This window comes from Lagenorhynchus albirostris, chromosome 14 (genome assembly GCF_949774975.1).
Source record: "Lagenorhynchus albirostris chromosome 14, mLagAlb1.1, whole genome shotgun sequence".
NCBI classification, from domain to species: domain Eukaryota; kingdom Metazoa; phylum Chordata; class Mammalia; order Artiodactyla; family Delphinidae; genus Lagenorhynchus; species Lagenorhynchus albirostris.
This window is the reverse complement of record NC_083108.1, coordinates 14,209,019-14,227,250: the sequence shown is the minus strand read 5'-3', so window position 1 is coordinate 14,227,250 and position 18,232 is coordinate 14,209,019. Positions and strand designations below refer to the sequence as shown.

General features: G+C 37.1%; 1 pseudogene; it reads left to right on the top strand.

Annotated features, from left to right (window-relative positions):
- Positions 1-424: 424 nt before the first annotated feature.
- On the top strand, positions 425-879 carry LOC132504448 (nuclear transport factor 2-like; annotated as a pseudogene).
- The last annotated feature ends 17,353 nt before the right edge of the window (positions 880-18,232 follow it).

Here is an 18,232-nt window from a genome sequence, read left to right as displayed (position 1 = left end):
TCCCAGTCCTATTTAACAGAGTGAAAATTAGCATCAATCCAAGTAGTCAACAATAATGGTTAAATAAATGTACATCCACATGAGAGCATATTATTCAATAATTAAAATGTCACTACAAAATATATGTAATCAAATGGAAATATTCGTGATATGATAAATGAAGAACTCAGCATACAAAGTAGCATATATACACCAATTTTGTGTGTGTGAGTGCATGGGTGTGAAAAAATTGCAGAGGGAAAACTTTAGTATTTCAAAATGTTAATAATGGTTATTTCTGGATAATAGTGATACAATTTATTATTCTTTTTTTCTGTATTTTCCACATTTTCTACAAGAAAGACTTATTTTTAGAAATGAAAACAACAGAGTGCAGTGGGGTGGCAAGGGAAGGTGGGAGAAGACCACACTGGGTTGCCGCCACTGCTGCCACCATTGTGACAGCTCTTCGGGTCTCAACGAGGCTGGGTGGCGCCCCAGAATGGGAGACAAGCCAGTTTGGGAGCAGACTGGATCCAGCTTCATTCAACATTACTACCAGTTATTTGATAACGATAGAACCCAACCACACATATTGACGCGACAAGTTATATTGAAGCGACATGTCTTACTTGGGAAGGACAGCAATTCCAGGAGAAACCCGCCACCGTGGAGAAATTGTTTAGCCTTCCGTTCCAGAAAATCCAGGACAGCATCACAGCACAGGACCATCAGCCCAGGCCAGATAGCTGCATCATCAGCATGGTTGTGGACCAGCTCAAGGCCGATGAAGACCCTGTCATGGGGTTCCACCAGATGTTCCCATTAAAGAACATCAATGATGCTTGGGTTTGCACCAATGACATGTTCAGGCTTGCCCTGCACAACTTCGGCTGACCTCCTCCCTCCTCTTCCTGATACTATTCACACTCCTCCAGATGCTCCAAATATCATACACAAATGAGCAGGGCCACGGTGGGAGTGGGCAGGTGCGCTGCTGCTACTGAGGCATTGCACATGATGTTTGAACGCTTAGACTGGTTGCATCTGACAGGAGAAGTTTGTGTTGTACCAGCCCACGCCTTGGAAAGACTTAAGTAATGCAAAAGGTTGTCTTTTTTTTTTTTTTTAATCTACTGACAAGTTGCTCTAGTAACCCAAAGAAGTGAAGGAGAAAGCAGCTGCCTCACGGCCCAGATATTGATTTGTTCAGGTGTTTCATTGCCTCATGATACAATAAAACCACGAAAATTTTCTTAACAACAAAGAAATTAAAATAACAACAAATGGTACATCATTAAAAGTTAATGGAGGGCTTCCCTGGTGGCGCAGTGGTTGAGAGTCCGCCTGCTGATGCAGGGCACACGGGTTCGTGCCCCGGTCCGGGAAGATCCCACATGCCGCGGAGCGGCTGGGCTCGCGAGCCATGGCCGCTGAGCCTGCGCATCCGGAGCCTGTGCTCCGCAACAGGAGAGGCCACGACAGTGAGAGGCCCGTGTACCGCAAAAAAAAAAAAAAAGAAAAGAAAAAGTTAATGGAATTTTACTTCTGGTGATGGCAGAGTAGCTGATATTGGATGAAAACTCCTGCAGATAAAATCATAAACACTGGAAAAAAATGAGAGAAAACAAGTCCAGAAACAGCAAGAAACTGGAAGAGAGTTACCTTTAAAACAGAAAAATTAACTTGGTAACTTTGCATTTATTCAACTTTTCATGTGAGGGAAGTCCTCATTCTGCACAGTGTGGGATGTCTGGACCTTAGGCAGAAAGCATGGGACTTACTGGCCTGGTTTTAGGACTGTCATAGTACCTAGAATCTATTAAAGGAAACCCTGGAAAAGAGAGAGCCACAGCATGAGGAAGTCCAAAGTTCTGCATTTAAAATCTGCCCAAAGCCTTGGTTGACCCCTGATCTATGAAGAGCTGAGACCCCTTAGTGTCTTACAGAAAGTGACAGATTGTTACAGCTTTTAGCTGCCGCCATCTGTAAGGAGCTAGCTTTTAGAGTTTGAGTCCAAGCAGATTAATTCCTGATAAAACAATTACAAACATTCTCCAGGGGAAGATAACAATTTAGTCTCTAGAATGTTTCATACACAATTTTCTGTTTAAAAACAAAAGTTCCTAGATAAAACAAAACATAGAAAATTATGATTCATGCTGAAATGAGATATCAGCCATCAGGAACCAAATGAAATATACAGGGAGGTCAGAATATAAAGGAGCTATTTTGTTATAAATATGTTCAAGGACTCAGAGGAAAATATAGAGCAAAAAAATAGAGAATTTCATCAGAGAAATAAAAACCACAAAAAATGGAGACCCAGTAGTACAATATGTGAAATTTTAAAAATTAGTGGATGAGGACAGCCACATGCAGAAGAAATGAAACTAGACCACTATCTTACACCATACGTAAAAATTAACTCAAAATGGATTAAATACATGAATATAAGACCTGAAACCATAACACTCCTGGAAGAAAACATAGGCAGTTAGCTCCTTGACATAGGTCTTGGCAATGATTTTTTGAATTTGATACCAAAAGCAAAGGCAACAAAAACAAAAATAAACATATGGGACTACCACAAACTAGAAGTTTCTGCATAGCAAAAGAAACCATCAACAAAATGTAAAGGCAACTTACTGAATGGGAGAAAATATTTCCAAATCATATTTATGATAAGGGATTAATGTCCAAAATACACAAAGAATTCATACAACTCAATAGCAAAAACAAACAATCCAATTAAAAAATGGACAGAGCATCTGAATAGACATTTTTCCAAAGAAAACATACAGATGGCCAACAGGCACATGAAAAGATGCTCAACATCACTAATTATCAGGGAAATGCAAATCAAAATCACAATGAGATATCACTTCACACTTGTTAGAATGGCTATTCTCAAAAAAGACAAGAAATAACAAGTGTTGGCAAGAAATAACAGGTGTTGGCAAGAACACTTGTGCACTGTTGGTGGGAATGTAAATTGGTGTAGGCACTACGAAAAACAGTATGGAGGTTCCTCAAAAAATTAAAAAATAGAACTACCATATGGTCTAGCAATTCCACATCTGGTTATTTATCTGAAAAAAAGACAAACATTAATTTAAAAAGATATATGCACACCTGTGTTCATCACAGCATTATTTACAATAGCCAACATATGGAAGCAACCCAAGCACCTCTAAGTAGATGAACAGATAATGAAGATGTGGCATATATAAAAAATAGAATATTAGCCATTAAAAAGGAAATCTTGCCATCTGTGAAAATATGGATGGACCTTGAGGGTATTACACTAAGTGAAATAAATCAAACAGAGGAAGACAAATACCATGTGATTTCACTTATACATACAATCTAAAAAAAAAAAAAGAACAAACAAAACAAAACTCATAGATACAGAGAACAGATTGGTCGTTGCCAGAAGGGAAGGGGATGGGGGTAGGAGAAATACATAGATCAAGAGGTACAACCTTCTAGTTATAAAATAAATAAGTCATGGGGATGTATGTAAGCATGGAAATTATAGTCAATACTATTGTATTGCTTATTTAAAAGTTGCCAAGAGAGTAAACCCTGAAAGTTCTCCTCACAAGCAAAAAAAAATAAAATAAAATTGTTTCTTTGTATGTTGACTGATGGTAACTAGACAGACTTATTGTGGGGATCCCTTCACAGTGTATACAAGTACTGAATGATCATGTTGTACACCTGAAACTAATATTATATGTCAATTTTACCTCAGTAATAATAAATAAAATCAGTAGATGAGATTAGCAGAATATTGGATCTGGAAGACATAGGATCAGTGAACCTGAAGACAGATCAGTAGAAACCATCTAATCTGAAAAGGAGAGAAAAAGGATAGATCCTCAATGACATGAGGAACAATACCAAGCAGTCTAACATATGAGTAATTAGTCACAGAAAAAGAGAAAAGAGAGAATGGGACAGAAAAATATTTGAGGAAATAGTAGCAGAAAAGTTCTTAAATTTGCTGAAACATAAATTTACAGTTTGAAGAAGATCAGCAAAGCACAAGCATTATGAATACAAAGAAAACCACACTCAAACTTATCATAGTCAAACTGCAAGCAGCCAGGAAAAAAAAGGATGCACTACACACAGGGGAACAATGATATGAATGACAGATTTACTTCAGAAAGAACAAGAGGTATTGGTACATTCATCAAAACTTATTGAATTGTACATTTGAGAGGTGTGCATTTCATTCTATGTACATTTAACCTAAAACATTGTAAATAGCTATTGAATTCCAGTTTGTAGGTTTGCTTTTTTTTTTCACAGTGGTATGAGTTAGGAATTTAAAAACTGTATTCCATATACTCTAGTTGGAACAAAAGTGTAACTGTATTGAGGATAATGAAAGCTAGGTTTCTCATTGTTGGAGAAGGAGTTACAAATATGGAAAAAGGGATGACTAGAATGCACTCTGCAGTGCTGGACTGGAACTAGAGATATTAGTATAAAACTATAAATATATACACACACAAAGAGAGAAATAAATACAAATCTATAATATGTATTATGTGTGCACACATATACATGTGTGTTTATATAGATATGGATGTCTATGTATCTGATATGTCAATATATGTGTGAGTGTGTGTGCACGTGTACCCCTACACACATATATTTCCTAGCTCTCTGATGAAGGAATTTAGAAGCAGTGATCCATCAGTAGCACTGAACATACCTAGCACCCAAATCTTGGTTTCTCGGGACCATTCTCCACTAAAAGAAAGCAGGGATATTTTTAAGAAAAGCCTAAACATCTTGCTGCACCATAAAGTAAGGAAGCGCTGAAGGAATGCTGGAGGTATATTGAAAGAATACAGGCCAGTTTGAAAGGGATCCCACTGGACAAATTTTGGACAACTTGAATGTTAAAATAAATATTGATTGAAATGGCTTACATGCCTTTGAATAAAATAAAAATTCATACCTTCATTTAGATATAAATAAATTAGAGTACATAAATAGATGGGGAAGTTCTTCCTTAGTGTAGAACCAATAAATATACAAGGATGCTTAAACTAGTGGGTAAAAGTTTGAGAAACAGGATATTTGTATAGTCTCCAAGTAACTTCCTCTCCATTAATTGCTTATTAATTTAAAAGGGAAAATAGTAGAAAAACTTGGCAGACACCACCTTACCCTAGGGACAAACCACGATAGCACGTACCTCTGATATGATGCATTGAGATGATTACAGCGCACTTCTGTGACAGTTCTACTAAAATGTATTACGCCAATCTCATTATGAAGAAACACTAGAGAAGCCCAAATAGAGGAACATTCTACAAAATAACTGTTTAAAATATCAACGCCAAATAAAAAGAAACTGTTCTAAACTAAAGGAGATGAGAGACGTGAAAATTAAAGGAAATGCATAATCCTGCATTGAATTCTAGACCTGGGGGGAACAGAAAATATCTATAAAGGACATTACTGGGGCAGTTGATAAAATATGAATATGGAATATAGATTGTATTTTATCACTATTAAATTTTCTGACTTTGATCACTGTACTGGTTTTGTAAGAGAATGTCTTTGCTCCTAGGAAAAAACACATTTATGGGTAAATAGATACATCTCCAATTTACTCTCATATGGTTCAGAAAAAGATATGAACACATAAATATATGGGTCAAATATATATGCGGGTAATCCTCATTATTCCCAGAATCCGATTTTGTGAATCTGCCTACTCTCTATATTTATCTGTAACCCAAAAATCAATACGCACAGTACGTTACCAATCATTCATAGGCACGGGCAGAACAGCAAAAAACTTGAGTCTCCTGACTTGCATGTTCCCGGTTGAGGCAGAACAAGGACACACTTGGCCTTCTTGTTTCAGCCCTCAAGTTGTAAATACACGTCCTTTTCGAGGTCTATTTAGTACCACTTTTTCTGCATTTTTCTGCTTTTTGGTGGTGATTTTGATGTTTAAAATGACCCCCAATTGCAGTGCAGAAGTGGTGGTCTAGTGATCCTAAGTTCAAGAAGGCGATAATGTGCCTCACAGAGAAAATATGTGCATTAAGTAATCTTCTCTCAGACATGAGTTATAGTGCTCTTGATCAAACGTTCAATGTTAATGAATCGACATTATTGATTATATTGATTAGACTGTTAATAAATCAATAAATATTTTAAGTAGTAATATTTATTATATTTATATATTAAATAAGGTGTCTTTAAACAGAAACACACAAAACAAAGTTATGTATTGATCACTTGATTAAAACTGGTTGTGACCAGAGATTCAGAGGAATATAATCCTGTATTTCTTCTAAGAGCAAAGATTCAGTATTCACTAATTCAGTGTTCAAGGAAGAACATAACTACTACAAACAACAAAACTCCACTATAGGTCGATAAATGATAGATACATATGTGCATACACACATACATATAGATATAGATGCCTAATCGACTATATAGATATGTAAATACACACACAGCAAACAGAACAAAAAGTAAACAATTGCTGCTGAATCTGGGGAAAAGGTATATAGGAATTCCTCTTACTATTCTTGCAACTTCTGTGCAAGTGAAAAATGGTATCAAAATAAAAAGTTGCCAAAATACATAATGAATAACAAATTATCACAAGATGCTCTTGCTTACAAGAGACACAAATTGGTATCTTTCCCCTAGAAATCTGAAATCCTACAGGGATGCAGCCATCTGTGTAGTATTCTACGGACAACTAGAGGGAGAGAGAGATGCTGGTTTAATAAAGTCCAGGCACTGGGAGAAAGAGGCCCATTCATGCAGTAAAGATGAAGTAACCAAAAGACACAAAAGAGAAACAATATTTTTAGGTAGCTATTGGAGGTTAGGAAATATGCAGCCTGACCAAGACACAGTAAGCAACAGGGTAGAATATGACACTGGCCCTCAAGAAGCTATATTTTTGTTGGGGACCTACTAGAGAAAGGGAGACGTGGTCACAGGAAAAAGGTCCACATTCTCAGAAATGGGATTCTCTTTACAGTACACGTAAAGTTAGCTTTGCCCTATTGAAGTCAACTGGCTTAGACTGGAGAAGTTCTATTGTGCAGAAAGGGCTCTCTTCACTTGTTCCTCCTCCCATTCCTGGGTGGCAACCATTAAAGCACTGATCGCAAATAGGCTATGGATTTTACTTTCAATTAAAATATGTTCCTTATATTATGGAGCCATTAGTTCCTGACATGAGATTCTACCACTTGTTTCTAATATTAATGGATTTGGGCTCTTAGCGCTTTTAGCTATAATTTTAACATTAAGGCCCATATTTTTAAATATGGAATACCTATCCTTATAAAAACTTACTTTTATAGTTACACTCACATATATATAGTTCCTATGATGTCAAACATCTGACTTAAAAAAAGAAACCTATTACTGCTATTGTTTTCAATGTTTTTATTCATTGTTTTCATTTTTATTATTTTAATTGATATAGCTCAGATAATCACATATTGATTTTCCCATCAAATTCTTGGAGAAAAAAATAAGAAAGTAAAATAATAAAAATTAATAAAGTAAGTCATTCAACTTATCTATTTAAATAAAAAAATAATTTTATTGAGACTACAGTGTTAATATAACTGAAGGAAAGACATAGACTTAGGACTTAATTCAACAAACGTTTATGGACACTTACTGTGTACTGGAAGGTTCCTGTCTTCAAGGAGCTCACACAAGATACACACTTATACACACAATCACACATAGGTGACAGAGATTGTAGTGAATATTGGGAAGAAAACTAATATTTATTGATCACTGAAAATATGCTTACCACTATGCTAGCTCATTCCATCTTTACAAAAACCTCCTGGTTCCATACTTTACAGATATACTTTGAGGCTCAGAGAAGCTAAATCATCTGCTTATGGTAAGTGGCAGAGCTAAGATTCAAACTCCTATCTATTTCCAATGACTGTTTATAGCTTTGTTTTAATTTCTTTTTAATATGCTATAAAAATACAGATGATGGAGTAACTAATTCTACTCAGGGCTTAAAGAAGGCTTTTGAAAAGAAGTGGCATGGAGGCTGTCTTTAAACATTACTGTAATGGGGCTTCCCTGGTGGCACAGTGGTTGAAAATCTGCCTGCCAATGCAGGGGACACGGGTTCAAGCCCTGGTCTGGGAAGATCCCACATGCCACGGAGCAACTAGGCCCGTGAGCCACAACTACTGAGCCTGCGCGTCTGGAGCCTGTGCTCCACAACAAGAGAGGCCGCGACAGTGAGAGGCCTGCACACCGCAATGAAGAGTGGCCCCCGCTTGCCGCAACTAAAGAAAGCCCTCGCACAGAAACGAAGACCCAACACAGCCAAAAATAAATAAATAAATTTTAAAAGAATAATGTTCTCTATGAGAAAAAAGTACTTTAAAAAAAAATTACTGTAATGATCAAGATCTTGGTAAGTTCAGCGGCTATGGTGATATCAGATATGTATTCCCAAGGTAGGATCAACTTGCCAGTGTGGATCTGGTAGACTATGGGTAATTCTGAATTGATTCTGAGGTTTCTAGCTCCAGTGATATCATTTATTAAAGTAGGAACCAAAAAATGAAAGCAGGTTTGTGGAGCTAGATAACTCACTGAAATGACTGATTCACAACCAATTATTATATCAAGACATTATTTTTACCTGACTTTAATGGTAAAGGAGAAGATAACTGGGCACAAGAGGAAAAGAAGGAAATTATGCTTTTGTAGGCTGAAATATGTGTAAACCCTTGGGAATATTTGAAAACTCTATAATGAAATGCTTTATACCTAAAGGTGAAAAAAGTATTTTTCAACAACACAATTGTTTAGCCAAAATTGTTTTGGTTTTTGTTTGTTCATTTCTTCCCACTGCATGCTGGTAAAACTGTCAGCAATTAATAAATATCTTTTGAAGTTTCAGTCTTTACAAACTGCAAGAAAACATAGTAGGAAACATTTTGAACCAAATAACATATTAATGTGCCCCTAGATTTCAAACTCATGATTGTCTAAAATGCCTGTAGTTGTCCCACTGGGGTGTTTAAATTTTTGTAGATGCTCTCAAAACAATCCCTTCTGACCCTGAGTTAATTGTCAATCTTCTGAGGCTGGCTCTTGACAAGGATGGGAAAAGAGGCTTCCATCTGGGGTTATACACCAGAGTCTGTTACGCTGGGATCCAATGTGTTTAGAGGTGTCCTCCCACCTCCTGCTGTTCTGAGAGCCACCATTTGATTAGAGTGTAAGCAAGGGAGAGAAACTTTTTTAAAAATGGAAAATAAAACTTACTAAGGCAAAAATAATATAAAATTACTATTCTAAACCAGTCTAGTATTTTATTCAAACTGTCATTCCTTAACCTAACAAGTAGTATGTAGGACAGGGGAAATACACTGATTTCCTCCTCCCCCCAAAAATAATCTTACATGGTTAGGTTGGGCTTCTAGAAGCCTCTACAGCTTCTTGAGGCAATAAATTCCGTGGGTTTCCTGCCCACTATGTAAAGCAGTACTTTCTTGTCTTTCTTTAAAATTCACTCTTCTAGGTTTCAAGAGATGCCTCTTAGATTAATATTCCAGGAACAATCAAAACCTGAATTCACCTGACACTTGGACTTCAGTTATAGGACCATATGAACTTTTCAACCTACATCTGTTCAGGATTCACTCTTAATTATTTTGCTTTCAGGAATGACTCGACCATTTACCAGGTATGTGACCTCAGGCTAGCTGCAATAATTTCTCTTTATCTCAGTTCCTTCATCTTTAAATACATTTCAATAGTATCTATCTCAGAGGATTATTTTAAAAATTAAACCATTCAATGTGTAGAAAGACTTTAGAGTACTGCCTGATTTCTATGGTAAGCAGTCAATAATTCTTAAATATTATTTTCATCATATACACAATGTCTAGATTTTAACACACTGAACAATGCTATATTTATAGCACATACCATTTACCACTCACTGATTAAAGAATTTTACATATATTAAATCATTTGGTTCTGAAACTCTATAAGGCATATACTGCTATTGTCATCACTATTTTATATATGAAGAAACTGAAGTTGAGGCAACTTAAATAAATTGCCCAACATTACACAGATAAAAGTGGCAGAGCTGGGATTATCCTAGAAGGTCTGCAGATAGATTATACACCCTTAACTATTATGTTATATTGTATCTCATAATGGATGCTGGAAGATGTTAGTTATTATTTAATTAGTCTTATTATAAATGTTGCTGCTTCTGTTGTTATTGACCCTCATCCTTTTAGAAAAATCCAGCTGAGGAGAACAACAGCTGAGAAAATGAAGTAGAGTGTATCTTTCAACAGCATCATAAGAATTGAGAAGGCAGGAAACCAGGTCTTCTCACTCAATAACATCACTGAAAATTGGAAGGATTGGATATGGACAGGAAGTCGAACTAAGTTTGGCTCTGATTTTTATTGAATGCATATTCACATGCTCAGTGGCAAAATAGTCATGAGAATCCAAACTTTTCAATAAACTGCTCTGAACCCTCAGGTAAAACTATAGAGAAATAAGATGTGGGTGGAGGAGAAAATACAAAGGATAAGCAGACCAGGGCAGCAGAGTGGTTGAATGGGAAACATCAATGGGGAAAAAAATGGCACTTTCATGGACCCCTCCCCCCAAATCTACACTATTTTAAGGTAGTGTATGAAAAGTACCACTTAAGTTGGATAAAGAGGTGGTATAGTACAGGGGTTGACAAATTATGGTCCGTAAGCCAAATATAGTATGACACCTATTTTTGTATAGTCCCAGGAGCCAAGAATGATCTTTACTTTTTTGAATTTTTTTAAAAAGACTGTAAGATTATATTTTGGAACACATGAAAAATATATAAAATGCAAATTTCAGTTTCCATAAATAATATTGTATTAGAACACAACCAACCCATTTGGTGATGTGTTGTCATGTCTGTTTTCTCACTACAACAGCAGAGTCGAAGAATCCCCACAGACCAGATGGCCCACAAAATCTAAATGTTTCCTATCTGGCCCTTTACAGAAAAAGTTTGTCAACCTCTGGCATAGTGCAATGGAAATAACTTAGTTTCTGCCAAAAAATATTAATCAGTGTCACATGGATAAAAATTGCTGCATTTCTGTTGCCTTCGGTTTCCTCACCTGTAAAATGAGAGAGTTGGCATCGGTCACAGTGGTTGTCAGACTAACCCTTAGGAATGCTGGGGTTGGCTAGGAGGGGTCACTGAAGGGCAAATGAAAGAAGCCAACAGGGAAGACCTTTGTCCTTCCTGCAATCCCCCTTCTACAACCAGAACCATGACTCTTGCATATGATTTGTCTAAAGAACATTTCTGAAGAATGGACTGCAGTTTCCAAAATAAAAACCATATCTGACCACCACTGAAAGGGCCTCTATGACTGTGAGTAGGCCTCGTTCTGCCTTCCTGCTTTCCTATCTTGCCCCCATTCCCATGGTAGATGCACTCTCTGGATTTTTATTTGTCAAGGCCTGTCCTAGATCAGAGTAGGCAGGTTCACTTTCTCCACTGTAAAATCTACATGTTCATCAGCGAAAAATTTTAAGCCCTATCATTCAAAGCTCTGGGTCTATACACTAATGATAGAAGCTTGTTCCTTGAAAATACTGAAAATAAGCCCTTGTCCAGGTTACCCTTGGCTTTAAAATATCTAAATGCATCAGTAAGAAACAGTGGCTAGTTTCTTGGATAAAAGGAAAGAAAAGAAGAGGGGACTAAAAAAATGAATTAGCTGCTGAATTTCAATCCTTTTATGTAAAATATATATGCCACCTCAAAAGTGAAAGATTTCATCAACAAAATTAGATGGGGAAGAGAAATGTATGCATGATACTGAATAGCAATTTCACCCTCCCCCCTTTTTTGTAACTTTATATTGATCTCCTGACAGAACCATCAGGTGACTGGTTGTTTGCTTCAATGCTATGATGATAGCCTTCCACAAATTCCATCTGTCTCCGGAGATTATTAAAGAATGGAGCGCCCTTTGGTTCTTTGTAGATGGGTATCATCTTCTTGGATGACAAAAAATTTTGCAATACATTTTTTTTCCCTCTTAGTGATTTTGTATTTGGGAACTCTATGTTATTTTTACAGACTGATTTCCACTTAGAGATGGCAAAAATACAACTTTATGGTTCAAAGAGAAACGCTTAACATGGCTTATAAAAAATGTATAGAACTTCTCCAACATGAAATAACTCTTGGAATACTACAGTCTGGTAGGCTAAGTGTAAATGAAATGAAAACACACTCAAAACATACTTGAATTTAAAAATTAAAAGAGAAAAAGACTCCAGGCAAAATGTGTCATGATCTTGATAAGCCCAACTTATTTAAAAAGTTATTAGAAATATTTCGCTAAACACACCATAACCAAGATTTCTTTAGAATTATCCCTTTGGAATTGTTCAGTGGGGGAAAAAAAGTGTGAATGTGGAGATAACACACAATATTCTTGATGCCATGGTTTCAAATTGAAATAGTCTACTATGCTTCCTTTCTGATGCTCCCATGTGCTCTTGCTCTGAGCTGTTAAACACTGGCCATGACAGAAGCAGCTGCCTTGCACTGGGGTGTGAAATTATCCTTAAGCATATTTGGTGGAGGAGCTAAGTTTATTCATTGTCATCACAAAAGTAATTGCAAGGACAGTGTAGCAACTGAACAGACCTGGTGTCATTTGGACAAAATAAGAATTCTTGGTTTCAGTCTTTGTAAATATATATTCTGCAATAGTATTTAAAATAAAGCTTTTTTATTAAAAAGTTCTATCAGAGATATAGAGTATTAAAAGAATTTAGAATATACATTCAATTTCACCTCCTCTCTTACCCCATTTCCCATCTCTTACCTCTGAAAATTGACTATGATGCTCCCACCTCACAGGGCTATCTGGAGATGTCTCTTTTAAGCATTCTTAGGAGAATGACATTACAATCATTAGGACTGTGGCATAATTTAAAAGCAATGGAAGTCAGCAGCACAGATATTAACAAATGCTTATGAAACTACTACCATCATAATTCCACCAAGTGGAAGAGTTCAGTGGTCCACTGATGACGCAACTGTGGGGTTGACCTGGAGTTCAATATGGAAATCAGAACAATGGATTAGCCCCTTGAATGAAAATTATCCTTACCTACAAAGCAAAATAGCTACAGAGAAATAAACAGATTCCTTTCAGAGAGTTGGAAAGCCTTTTTTTGCCCCTTACTGAGAGTTTCTTCCCAATAGCATGCTTGAAAAGCATAAGTAGGAGGAAGCCAAGACTGACAAAAGACACCTTCATCCTGATCCAGTCTTAATTTCCTGGTTTTCTTTTCTTACCTACGATAATTATAACTGCCCTGGTCCTCTTGATTCTGAAGTGTTTAACCTGCTCTTATTTTGTGTTACATTTTTCTCTTGACTCCTTTATTTAAATGTATGTAAATATATGCAAAGTGACTATCCCAAGGCTCAGTGCAGTAACTTGATGCCCCTATGTACACAGCACAACAGTTCCGAGTTAGAAACATTATTAGTCCCATTTTGGAGGAAAGAGGCCCTGCAAGGTTAAACAACTTCTTAAGTGGCCTGACCGGTGTCGAAACCAGGTCTGACTTCAAAGCCTGTACTACAGGTTCTCCTAAAACAGAATGTTACGCAAACTCTGAGCCTATACTGAGAAACTTCCAAGTTCTCCATGATATTTTAAAATGTTTTATAATACATATGTGGTAGAAAACTTGTATTCTCCCTACACACCTGATAAATTTATGTATGTTTGAATTTTGATGATTATCTTAAAAGTTAATATGAGCACATTGGTATGTTGTGCATCACTTGGATGAAAAAGCTAAAATGAAGTGTTGTCACGGTTTTAAGGTCCATGTCTACATTCCAATCCTCCCCCTTTACAGCTCATTCTCCATGGAGTAGACAGATTCTTTGTCAAATAATGTTAAGTCCCCTAAACAAAATCTTCCAATGATTTTTTTCAAAGAAAATCTACACTCTTCACTCACTTTATGAGAACACATGGTCTACTTCTCCAATCTGGTCTTTTACTTCTTCCACCCCCCACTGGGCCCACACTCCCGGAGGGCAGGTTCCTCACAGGGATTTTTTTCTCCCATATTTATAACAGTGCCTCAAAGAAGAAAAAGAAAGAGGAGTCACTCACAAAACAAATACAAATACTTTTGAATAAATGGATGCTTACTTTGGCACTAGATAATACTATTCTAATTGTTGAGAGATTAGGGAAAGAAAAAATAACAGGCAGACCTAATAAGTAAACGATGTAATAAATGAAGGCAAGGCCAAATCATGGCATGTTACACCGGCTGAATGAGTATTTCTCAGAAGTTAAAATTAAAAAGGTGGAAAATGTGGGTCTCCCCACACACAGTGGTATGAGATATGCTGAAGAAAGATCCTGCCATAGTTACAATGCAAATATTGCTTTAATTTCCTCAAAATAGCATCACTAGCCGCGTTAGGGTTGCTAATTTGAACTTTTTTTTTTTTTTTTTTTTTTTTTTTGCGGTACGCGGGCCTCTCACTGTTGTGGCCTCTCCCATTGTGGAGCATCCGGACGCGCAGGCTCAGCGGCCATGGTTCACGGGCCCAGCCGCTTTGCGGCATGTGGGATCTTCCCGGACCGGGGCACGAACCCGTGTCCCCTGCATCGGCAGGCGGACTCTCAACCACTGCGCCACCAGGGAAGCCCTGAACTTTTTTATACTTTTGTTTGAATTCAACTCAATTCAAATTATATTAAAATATAATTTTATATTATTATGTACATTTATGCTTATTTATAGAATTTATTATTCAATTGTATATATATTTTCAATATTATATATAAATATAAATTATAGATTTATAGCATAATGAGTTTCCACCCAGTTTCTTTCAATACAAACTAGCATTATTATACAAATAACTTAAATGGATTCATACATTTCTTAAGTCTGGGAAACACTACTTTATTCTATGCTGTCTCCTACTTCACACCTCTAAAATATCCTTTGAAGTCGATCAGATTTTAGTGAAATATCAAATATGAATTGTGATTAAAATACATCCTATAAATTATTGAGGACTATTGTGTCTCTCAAAGACTTAAGCATATCATCCTACAAGTAATTTGTAATAAACACCCCAGGAAGGAGAAAGTTTGCACAATGGATTAAATCAGTGGTTCTCAAAGGGTGGTCACAAGACTAGCATCAGCAACTCCCCGGAACTTACCAGAAATGCACATTCTTCGGCTCCATCCCAGCCCCACCACACCCCGAAATCTAAGAGTGAGAACCAGCTAGCTGTGTCCTAACAACCCTCTCCCAACCCCAGTTGATACTATGACCCCTAACTTTGAAGTCACTGGAGGGGACAATGACTCAGAGAATACTAAGAATTCAGCCAAATAATACAGAAATAGTTGCCTTTACAGTGGGTTTTTTACTTTAATTTTTAAAAAAATGTGTTTCCCTTTGATGTGCATCATGTCTTTCTTTCGTTCGTTTTTTTTTCTTCTTCTTTTCTTTAGGCTACAAATGTCAATGCCAGTCAAGCAGTTAAAATACCTTTTGGATAAACAGGCTGTGTTTACAAGATCCCAAATCAAGCAATTAACTTGATCATCTAATTCAATTAAACATGAAAGTGAAAAGTGAAGCCATTCATTACCCCTGTTTGCCTCTGCCTGCAGCGTGAGGCGAGGGTAAGCCTGACACATAATTCCATATCAGGTAGTTCCAGTCTGCAAAGCCATCTCTGAAATGAGGTCTAAGAAGAGTCCTAGAAGCCACTGTGTGGCTTTGGAATCTGCATTTGAGTCTCATACTCTAGCCACCACACTGCCATCATTGTTACTGCTCATGCCCTCTAGAGCTCCAAAGTCTGTAGTTCTTGTAGAACAGGCAGCATTGAAGCCAGGAAGCTTCCAAAGGGCATGAGTTGCGTTCAAGTTGCAAATTCATTTATCTTGAATTAGTCTGTGGGAGAAATGGAAATGCAGTTTCCTCAAGAAAGATCAGAAAAAGACCAGTTATCCCTCTTAAAAACACAGCTAGGACTCCGAATCAGCCTCTCCAAGGAAGCTGCTTTTCTTGGGAAGTCACTGCAGAAGGGGGAGGAAATTGAAGAGAAGAAAAGAAAATTAGATCCGAAGGAAAATGCACCCTGTCTTTGAGAGACATGCTCATCTTGTGTGATATGTGTCCCTTTGCTTGGATGTAATCTGTTTAACTATAAAAAGCCCCATGTCCTCTAATTCCAAGGAGAATTTATGAATATGAATACTGAAAAGCAGCCCTCTGACTAATCTTTTCTGAGATGGCAGCAGTTGGAAGACTCAGTGCTTATTTGTTGAAACGGTGGTTAATGTGCTTATCTGTGCTCGGATCACTCTCTCCTTTTTCCAGCTCTAGGACAGGTTATTCAAGAACCATAAATTCATTTCAGGATTCATGAATTCAAAACCTATTATAAGTTCAAAAGGTTTTCTTTGAACCAAAATCTATAACAGGTTCAATAATGGTAGGAAACCTATATTCTTTTCTAAGGAAAAAGTTGTAATACACAAGATAATTGCTGGCTGTGTTTGTAGGGGGTAAGATACAGTTCAAGTCTGCCATACGAGAAACAAAAACAAAAAAGCCAACCATGGCCTTGCCTTATGCGGATGCTTTGACTCTTAAAGAGTCAAAATATTTAACACAAACTTTCAAAAATAATCTGATAACTCTGCCTTTTTATGGTTTAAATGTAAAGTCAGGAAAGAATGTTTTCTAAGAACCCTAAAAGCTGAAAATCTGTTTTTGGTAATTATTTTAAGGTGATCAACTCAGAGCCCTCCTCCAAAAGTAAGAGCAGCGTCATTCACGCATGACTCACAGGAAAAAGCATAGGTTTGGGGCACAGGTAGTTCAGAATTGAAATCCAAACTCATAACCGCTTTGTTGTCCGTGTTTGGGTAAGCAACAATATATTTCAAGCTCTATCTGACTGATTCAACTGACATTTATTTATTTGGTGCTTACTATGTGCCATTTCTAGGTTTCTTAGCCAACAGAAAAAAGCAGCAAGGAGGCCAGTATATTGGATGTGAATGAGTGAGGGGAGAAACGATCAGAGAGCTAAGGCAGGGCCAGGCCATGTAGTAGCCTGAAGCCATCACAGTCTTCAGCTTTTATCCTTCCTAAGAGAAGAGCCCTTGGAGAGATTCCATCAAAGGAGAGAGATGATGCTCTGCTATATGTTTCTCCAGGACTGCTCTGCAGAGGGTCAGGAAAACCAGTTAGGAGGCTGTTGCCATCACCTGGTGAGTGATAATGTTGTCATGAACAAGGGCAAGGGGTCACTGGATATACTTTGAAGATAGAGCCAGTATAATTTGCTGATGGATTCAATAATGAGTATGAGAGAAAAAGAGAAGGCAAAGATAACTCCAAGATTTTTGGTCTGAGTAAGTAGAAAAATAAGGTAGTCATTAAGTGATACTGTGGAAGGAGCAGGTTAGGGTCAGAAAAAAAAAGGTGAAATAGCAAAAGTCCAGCTTTGACAGATAAAATTTAAAATGTCTGTTAGATGTCCAAGTGGATATGGTACCTAAAGACACAGGAAAGAGATGCCTAAGGACTAAGTCTAGAGCAACTCCATCATTAGAGAGCAGGATAAGGAGAAAATAGAAAAAAAAAAAAAAGACAGGGAAGGAACAACTGAAGGATACGAGAAAAATTAGGAGAGTGTAATTTTGGGGAAATCAAGTGAAAAAAAAGTTTCAAGAAGAGAGTAATGCACTGTGCTAAATGCTTCTGAGATCAAGTCAGATAGAGACTGAGATTCCATCGCTGGATTTAGCAATGTGAAGACCATCCAACAGTGATCTTCAAGGATCAACTTTTGATAAGAGTGATTTCAATGAGGTGGTAGAATGATGGTCTGATTGGAATGGTTTCAAGAAAGAAGGAAAAGAGAGAAACTGGAGTCAGCAAGTGTAGAAATCCCATTCAAGGAGTTCTTCCATGAAAGAAAAGAATGAAATGGGGTAAGGAGCAAAAGACGAAAGTGGAGTTGAGGGAAGATTTAAAAATTTTTTAAGATTGGAGAGATAATTGTATGTTACAGGCTGGTGGAAGTTATTCAACAGAGAGGGGAAGAATTACTGCTGTAGGAGAAAGAAATGAGAAT